This window comes from Pyxicephalus adspersus, chromosome 10 (assembly GCF_032062135.1).
Source record: "Pyxicephalus adspersus chromosome 10, UCB_Pads_2.0, whole genome shotgun sequence".
Taxonomy (NCBI): Eukaryota; Metazoa; Chordata; class Amphibia; order Anura; family Pyxicephalidae; genus Pyxicephalus; species Pyxicephalus adspersus.
Window position 1 is genome coordinate 54,676,160 of NC_092867.1, and position 7,403 is coordinate 54,683,562.

General features: G+C 38.2%; 1 protein-coding gene across 1 annotated transcript in view; it reads right to left on the reverse strand.

The window, feature by feature from the left end:
- LOC140339347 (membrane-spanning 4-domains subfamily A member 4A-like) overlaps positions 1 to 4,655 on the reverse strand; it is a 20,644-nt gene extending 15,989 nt beyond the window's left edge. The window contains exon 1 of the mRNA XM_072423997.1: positions 4,465 to 4,655. The gene's annotated coding sequence lies outside the window, so the exon portion shown is untranslated. The remainder of the gene's footprint in view (positions 1 to 4,464) is intronic.
- Between the last annotated feature and the right edge of the window lie 2,748 nt (positions 4,656 to 7,403).

A 7,403-nucleotide genomic window follows, 5' to 3' on the forward strand; every position in this document is an offset into this window, starting at 1 on the left:
AACATAAAGAACTCTGCCCATTAAAAAAATCTACCCTGTTACGTTAGAAGCCTCCAGCTTCTAATGTAACAGGATGATAAGCTGGAGGCTTCTAGGGGCATAGTTCAGTGTTTAATTTATTTCAAAGTAGGCTTACACATGCACACTTGTTGTAACAGGTAAAATTAAAAAAATATTAAAACTATTAAAAGTTTATAAACTGTGTTATGTTTTGTGGCTCCAGACTATTTTTCTTTAGTGGAAGAGGAGGCAAAATGGCTCTTTTGATAGCAAAGGTTGCTGACCCCTGGTTTAGGGAAAAAAATCATTTTTATCAAACTTATCCTAGATAAATTTAACTTTCCTAATGAAAGCATCAATTTGTACCAGTTACCTAGTTGTTCACTCAGAGATCTAAAAATCGGTTATATTTTGTGAGTACAATTTGTGGAGGTTCTTGGCAATCTGCACACCTAAGTAATGGATTTTCTCTCCATGTAGGTCTCCATGCTCCATGTAGGTCTCACAAAATTGGGTAAATGTAGTGCTTTTGATTTATTCAGATTAATGCTATAACCTGACACAGATCCAAATTGTGTAATTAAATCTAATATGGGTATCAGACCACTTATTGTGTTAGATATGAAAAAAAACAAATCATCAGCAAAAGCAGTAATTTTAAGAAGCACGGGATCCTATTTGGATACCTTTAAATTCTGGTAGATCTTCCAAAAGACTAAGGAGAGGATCCAAATTAAATTAAGTCAGAGAAAGAGGACATCCTTGTCTAGTACTTCTTGATAACACCACAGGGTTTGTTAAATCCCCAGTAATATACAACTTAGAAGAATATTTGATATATATACTGAAAATAAGAAGAAAATGTTTGTCCAAAAGCTCTAGTGGGCAATAACGCTTGAAGTAGAGGCCATTCTATTCTATCAAAAACTTTTTCTGCATCCAAACTTGGTAACATAGACTTCGAATTATTAATTTTATTGGACTGAATTGTAGCCACAATAGCCGCTCAAATTCCTGTGGTCGAATGCTTATTGCGCACAAATCCCAACTGATGCTTAGTCAATATAGCAAGTAAAAAGGACTTTAGTCTATTTGCCATCAATATAGCTAAGATCCTGTAATCACTATTGAACAGAGATATACGTCTATAGGAGGCCAGTAAATCAGGATCCTTGCGAGGTTTAGGAATGAGCGTAGTATAAGCTTCATTGAAATATGGGAAGGGAGTATGATGGGATAATATACTAATATAAACTTCCGCCAGAAATGGAGTAAGTTCAGGCGCTAACATTTTATAATATTCTGCCGAAAAACCATCTGTACCCGGCATCTTAGTAGCCAAAGTATGGATAGTTTGTAAAATTTCTGACTCTAACACTGGAGCATTAAGTTTTTCTTTACAGGTTGAAGATAATTTGGATAGTTTGGCCTTTTACAACAAACGATGAAGCAAATCAGGTTGGGTATCTTGGACCATATAGCTTTTGATAATATTGTTCAAAAGCCCGCAAAATATCTGGATGAGATGTATGAAGAGTGTCAGCAGAATAATTTTTAACTCTTAATATATGGTGTTTTAGACCCAAAGGATTAGCCAATCAAAAAAGCAAAGTCCCTATTTTTTTGCCCCATCTATAAATTTTATGCCTAGTGTAAAGAGCTTGTGCAGTCGCACGGGGTGGCCAAATGGGTGTTAAATTGTACAACAGCCGCCTGCCAAGATTTCCTAGTTTCCCTATCATGATACTGTAGATATGCCTTGTATTTTTGCCTGACCAGTTCCTGTAGGACATTATTTGTTTGGAAATAGTCACAATTACGTTGAGCTACAAATTGCCTGATATATCCTCTCATTATGGCTTTCATAGTACGCCACAGCAAAATTGGAGTGTTCCAATGTTGTAAATTGGGATTGGAGATAGGCCCGAAAAGAGGAAGATTTTGGCCAAGTAAGCCGGAAATCCCCATAGAAAATTTTTTTTAAAAGACTGTTGCAATTGTAATTGGAGAATTAAAGGGGCATGATCCGAAAGGGTAAAGTTACCAATAGAAATATCTCAGAACCTCGGGAGCAGACCTTCCACCGCCAATACATAATCAACTCTGGAGAATGTGGAATGAGCTTTGGAGTAACAGGTATAATCTTTTTCATTTGGGTGAAGGAGACACCAGACATCTACTAAGGGTGTTTGCAAAAAAAGGTGTTTTAATTCAGATGTAGCAGGATCAGGCCGTAGATTTGTTAATTTCGACCGATCCATTGATGGATCAACAATCATATTGAAATCTCCAGCTAATATAGGGTTAGGGTAGGAATTTGTCAAAATCTTTTTGTGGAGATCAGTAAAAAAAGTTGGGGAATTATTATTTGGAGCATTATACCGAGCAAAGTGTATATGAATCTCTACCAATACAAATAAGTATGTGTTCTCAGGATCCAGTTCATTGGAAATAATTTTATAAGGTAAGTTTTTATTAGGAAATGTCGCTTAGTTTTATAAACCGTATGGATTACATCACCAATCCATGGTGCTCTCAGCAGCAAAACCTGACCCTCTTTCCATTGAGTCTCCTGAAGAAATACTACAGAAGGAGAACATTTTTTAGGGTAAATTAATACCCCTATGGGCTTTTGGGGGCTATTCAAACTCACTACATTCCACAAAATTAATTTTAAAGACGACTGCTTTGTTTCATATATTGGTGGAGAATGCCACCCAGGAGTTGCCATGGAGGCTGGGTTAAGGATGTATTAAACATAGGGTAATACCCAAAAAAGAGCTGGAGCTCTCCAAGCCAGCAGCTACAGATCTTAAAAAAAAGTTTAAAAAATTGTGTTTACAGCCCTTAGTAATAGATAACCATATTGAACGGTAATCTCGGCAAAAATAAACTATCTGCCCATAAAGAACACAATGCCAGTGGACAATAAATAAGAAAACTATTAATGTAACCTTGTATAAAACATTATTCATCCATTTTTTACAATACTTAGGAACACCTGCTGTTGGGATACATGGACAGAGGGGCACAGCACTTGAACATGTGCAAAACATATGTACACATTGAAAAAATATGCAGCATAAATATCAATAAACAAATGATTTGGAATGTAAGGCACATATAGGAAAAGAAAAAGGAGTCTAAATAATTTCCTTATCAATTAGTGTCCCTCCAAAGATGAGTTGGATATTTGAAGAACATCAACCGCATCTGCAGGATCTTCAAACAATTTGGTCTCCTCTTGCCGTAAGACCTTTAATTTAGCTGGGTAAAGCAGTAAAAAATGTAGTCCTATATCAACCAGTCTCATACAAACTAGAGCAAAACTCTTTCTCTTTTGTGATACTGCAGCGGAGTAGTCCTGGAACATCAGGATCCTATTAACTTCCACCTGAACATCACAAACTTTTCTGTAGGCACCCAAAATAGACTCTTTGGCCCTGATTTAGTAAAGTTCTCCCAAACTGGAGAGAGAACACATTTTTTTCAGTGAAGCTAGGTGATCCAGCAAACCTGGAATGGATCTGGTCCAGGATTGAAAACATTTGCTAACAAATAGCTAATGACTTTTAGGAAATCCACTACAGGTTTGCTGGATTATCCAGCTTCACTGATGAAAGTGTATTCTCTCCAGCCTTGGAGAACTTTATTAAATCAGGGCCTTTATCAGCATAGTGAAAATACTTGACGATTACAGGACGTGGACGTTGGTTCACATTATGACATTCTGGTCCTATCCAAAGATCTCTCTCGATACTACGATTTGTGCCGGGAAACAGATTCAATGCTTAATAGGTTTCTGGAATTCCTAAAAAATGTAAGTAAAGATCTTCTATTGTTATTTTCCAAATCCTCTAATTTTGTTTCCACCGAGGTAAGTATGGTGCCTTGTTCAGCAATTTTAGTGTTAGATTCCAGAAGTTGGTCCTCCAAGTCACTCACTTTCTGCTCTAGCTCAACAATAGTTGTGTGGTGGAGGAGATATTTGCTAGAGCAATCTTTATGGATTTTTGCAAAGAATCAAATTTATTATCAAAATATGGAAGCAGTCCTTTGAAACTTCAGAGACTATCATTGATGAATCAGTGCAGGCATTGACTCTGTGCCCAGACCTTTCCCCTCTAAATGTTTCATGGAGATTGTGATAGAGAAGGAGATGGGGGGGAGGAGAGTCAGCCTTAGGTGGAGGTTTAACTTTTTGTTTGTTGGTGTGCTTGGAGGAAGATTGTCTCCCAACTAATTTGTCCATAGCAAAGATGGTATGTATATCAAAATAGGGCCACCGATGATGGACCTGCAGCTTCATTAAAATACTAATAAAGAGGACAAAACAAAATCCTGTACAACACTTTCAAGCAGCAGTCTATATGGTCTCCAGGTTATTCAATAAAGAGATAAAAGAAGAGATTCTGCTGTTTCCTTTGCCCAGTAGTTTTAGAGGTTTAAGGAACAGTCACTTACTTGTTGAGCACAATCTGTTAAACCAGCTAGAGTACTGTAATGAATGATGGAGCAATTCCTTGTGTTGCCTTGTGCAGGTTAGAGAAGAAAGTAACAAACTGTCTCTCCGGTATAAATTTCCCTCTTTGAATAATATAGGGGTCCACCAAACTGTCCAAAAATCAATATCACTGCCAATTGTTATACTTCAGCAGTTTAAAAAAAAAATAGTGTATAATGTAATGTATATGTACAGTAGCTTATATAATATATATAATACAATTATATATATATTATATAAAGATTTCTTTGTATTGGACTCAATACAGCTTTTTTGTATTGAGTTCAATACAAAGTTTTTTGAATTTCCCGCCTCCCGCACCGACGCTTGCAGCGACGTCACAGGGAAATCCCGGACATCGTCACTGCACTCGCCGAGAGAAGACAGCAGAGGACAGACGGAGGAGCTGTGGGGACCGGGTGAGTATATTCTTACAATTGTAATCCGATTGTCATACAATGTATGACAATCGGATTGCAATACGTTTGTTTAACCACCTGAGAAAAGTTTGGGTTTAACACTTTTTGCAAGTGTTATTACCCTGAACCAAGGTCGGGTTTAACAGCCAGGTGGTTAATCAAGTAAGTTTGCTTGGATAGTATGCATTAATGTGACTTTGTAATACTCATTATTGTTAGTTTCATCTTTTGCTGCAATGTTTTTGTGCTTGGTTTGTAATGACAGTTTCTGTTGTTTAGCAGTTTTTCAGCAATGTTTTGTCATTTTTTTCCACAAATATTCAGTACAAATGTCTGCATGGTTTCCAGTCCAAACTGCTACTTAACCTCCATGTTTGCCTTTGTCCCATTCTCAAAGTCACATATTGGTATTTGAATATATTATGTACATATTTCTTTTATGACTAAATTGTCATGGTTTTTATTTCTTTTTTTTTTGTTTTAATTTTCTTAGTCTGACTTTTTCACTCATGTTGATTTCCTGCCACACAACTCCTCTTCATTTGTAGTAGTGTTATGTTTGTTCTCATTGTGCTTTGCTGCCTGATCTTAGCACTATTGCATACAAACACACTTCCACTTGCTGTCCAAACTGGTTGTCAATTAGTTGTCCAGCTGAGTTGCGTACTTATTCTAACACTTGATGGTAATGGAAGGAGGTCCAGGTTGCCAAGCACAACATCAAACCACATTGATTGACATGCTCACAAGCAGAGTCAAGCACTCAATATAATCAAATATCAATCAAATACCAGATAGTATGCTTTATTTATGTGTTTACATTCTTATCGTATTAGTATAGAAAAACGCCAGGGACAATTTAACTCAGTGCCAAACATATTTTATTGCTTTGTGCCAACATTTTTTTTTGGTCCTCAAACCAAGAGGCTGTGCTAAGAATGACAAGGCTCCTGGCCACTCTATGTATTTTAGGAAGGGAGTCCTTTCAAACCACCTCGCCCTTAATTTGTGCACTGAGCCAGTCTACAGTTTCCTGAGTGTTTCTAAAGGTTTAAATGCCATTTTAGACCTTGGCCCATTATAGATTCACTGCCCCACACCAGCATGGGAGTGGAGGAACATAATGGTGAGTTTCTCCTTTAACTGGAACCAATATCATCTACAAATGTACAGTAGTCTGTGATGTGACATTCCAGAGGCTGGAAAGAGATTCCCAGCAGAAGGATGCTATCGTCCTGTTAAAAAAAAATTACATATTAGGATGTGTTAAGCAGCATGGTTATTCATGTTTTGGTGGCAACTACATGGTGCTGGATTGTATTTTTCATGCTTTTTTGGCTACATAAACAATGCTTGCCAAAATCTGCACTAAATTGCACTCTGCCCCAGTTTGGCAATGTATTTATGTAAAGTGTTACATAAAGGTCCAGCTCTTACAGAAATATGTCTTCTATTTCATTTCCCAAACGATTAAAGTGTGCTTGCTATGACTTAAACTCCTAGGTTGGTTTGTAACCCAAAAAAGATGTAATGCATGCATTGTCAACATATGCAAATACTCACGCACAAAGACGTGGGCAATCAGTTCATCCCTGACTCGGTGTCCCTCTGCTGTGCTTTGGGAGCTGGAGGCGGGATGTTGGTGCACCTCTGGCTCGAGTTTATCTGAAATGTCCCAGGCACAGGTTGTGAAGGACGCAGCATGCCATGATGACTTGGGCAGCTTTCCAGGGTGCATAGAGGAGTTCACCACCGGGCCACGCCAAGCACAGAAACCGTGCTTATAGCAGTCCGATGGTCCACAACCCACAGTCCACAACCCACTGGCTTTTATGCGGAGCCTTGTTGTAATTATGCTCTGCTTCCATTTGGGGGTGAAGCACAGATGTCATAAGCCATGGTAGCTGCCCATATCCTTTGTCAGCTGTTAAAAGACAAACATATTAAGTGTTATTTCTTGGTAGTGTTGTGGTTTGAATTCGGGTTGTCCTAATGTTCAACCCGAATATGACCTTTCGAATTTGAGTCGACCCAACCCGAATTTTGTTGAATTTGACACCCCAAGTTCGGCCCTCCCACAATACCTAGAGACCTCTCCCATAATGCCTGGGGCTCTCCAATAACAGCAGGGATGCTCTCCTCTATGTTTGTTGTTACAGGCAGCCGATTGGCCTATATAAGTCACTGCATGCCACACAGGCAGCAATTGGCCTATATAAGGCCAGGGCATGCCTGCATTTACGACTCCTGACAGAGACCTTTCTGTGCTGCTTGGCTTGCTTTGTCAAAGTTAAAAAAGTGCTTTACTTAGACTGTGTCACACTCACACTATTAGTCAAATGTGTTGGATTGTACTGTATTGGTGCAGTCCTGAAATCTACTGTACTCAGATAGTTTCACTGTTAGATAGATAGATAGATAGATAGATAGATAGATAGATAGATAGATAGATAGATAGATAGATAGTCAGTGTGTTACAT